The sequence below is a fragment of the Myotis davidii genome, unplaced genomic scaffold, assembly GCF_000327345.1.
Source record: "Myotis davidii unplaced genomic scaffold, ASM32734v1 scaffold330, whole genome shotgun sequence".
NCBI lineage: Eukaryota > Metazoa > Chordata > Mammalia > Chiroptera > Vespertilionidae > Myotis > Myotis davidii.
The window spans coordinates 7,419,405-7,421,408 of record NW_006283770.1 but is presented as its reverse complement, the minus strand read 5'-3'; positions in this window follow the sequence as shown (position 1 = coordinate 7,421,408).

The following is a 2,004-nucleotide window of genomic DNA, read 5'->3' as shown; positions in this document are numbered from 1 at the left end:
CTATCTCTCTCCCCCTCTCCCTTCCTGTCTGAAATCAATAAAATTTATTTTAAAAAATAATATTTACATTCTTAGTGGAGAATTAATGATTTACTTTTAGATTAACAGAAAAGTAGGAAATTTATTATCAAAAAAGTTGTACAAGGGAGAAAATGCAATCATGTTCTACATGTCTCATCTATGAGTAATATTCCCACAGCCATAATAAAGCAAATGCTTAATATTATTTTAAGCTAAAATTATGATATAATGATGTTAAGAGGCCAGGAGGAGGGAACTGGTATATACATGTGTGATGGAAATTGAGGTGAAACAGGGTAGAAACTTGAATCCTGTCTTCCATAATTAGAAGTCAAGAAATAGCAGAATAATCATGTTAGTTGAAAGCCTAGAGATAAATATTAGAAGAAACAGCTAAAAGCTTATGTAGATGTCTGTGTAGAATAGCAACCTTAGGGGGTGAGTTGGGACAAAGGATTGCAGCTTCTTATCGCAAGCCTTATGGAACTGTTTGATGTGACTTATATGTATAACAAATAAAATTCAAATTTACAAAGATGAAAAGGATTTTATGGATTTCTTCTGAGGTAATTGCCAACTGGCTATAGTAAACTCGAATCCCTGACATTGGCTTCAGCAGTTCTGACTTGGTGCTGTTTTTACTAGTGGAAATGCAGACAATAGTCATCAGGCATTTAATCCCAAATTCAGTCATTATCTTTGATTCTACCTCCGAAATATTGAAGCCCAGCTTTCTCCATCACCATGCCTCTGCAAGAGCTCAGGACACCATCTCACCTATTTTCCCTGCCTCTGATATTTCTTGTTCCCTAAAATATTCTTCACAGAGCTGCCAGAATGATCTTTGTAACAGCAGTGACCCTGTATAAACTCAGGAACTCATACATGGCCCTTCATGCTTTGGGGTCTCCATCATTTTCCAGCTTCATCTCTTGCCATCAGTCAAGCTCATCTCCACTTATACTTCCCACTCCTCATTTTTGTCATGCTTTGGTTTTCTGCCAAGTCTTTGCACATATGATTCCCTCTACCTGGAATGCTATTTTCTGTTTTGGCAGTCCCTGTTGGCTACCTACTCAAAATTCACTCTTTTCATTTTTCCTACAGAATCCTGGAAATCCTTGGTCTCAGGGAAAGTGGTCTAGAGGTGGACATCGTATCCCGTTTCAACTAATTATTTGTACGAGGAAGTCACAATGAAACACCTGGAAGGATTTTCCCTACCTGATAATAGGAAGGTATGCAAGCAAAAACTCTCAACCCCAATCTCCTCTACCTTTCTTTCCCAGAAAATTGATTGTGAGGCCTGGACCTGCTGTAGACCAGTGGGAGAAAAGAAAGAGATACTGACTGGAATCCAGGCTTCCTGGAACCTCTGCACCAATGCTAGGAACTCTTACCACCAGACATTTTCTTATGTAGACAAATAACACCCTCTTGCTATGCAACAGTTGACAGGGCATTACTTGAAGCTAAAAGTATTTATGTTGGACATAGCCACCTTTCCCAAGTGAAATCCTGCTCATCCTTCAGGACTCAGCAGAGTCACCACCTGTAATACCTGTACCAGGTTAAAGAACCCTCATCCCTGACCCTAAGTTTCTATAACTTCTTTAATTATAGCATAACTAGAGGCCCAGTGGACAAAATTTGTGCACTCGGGGTGGGGGTTCCTCAGCCTGATCCATGCCCTCTCATAGTCCAGGAGCCCTTGGGGGATGTGTGACTGACAGCTTAGGCCCAATTCCAGGAACCCTTGGGGGATGTCTGACTGACGGCTTAGGTCCAATTCCAGGAGGTAGCTCCTGTATTGAGCATCTGACCCCTGGTGGTCAGAGCATGTCATAGCGACCAGTCATTCTGCAGTTTGGTTGATTTGCATATTAGCCTTTTATTATATAGATGATTAAAAGCACCAGCTCTGAAGCCAGACTGCCTAAATTCAGAGCCCTGCTCTACTATCTACTAGTTAGTAACTTTTGG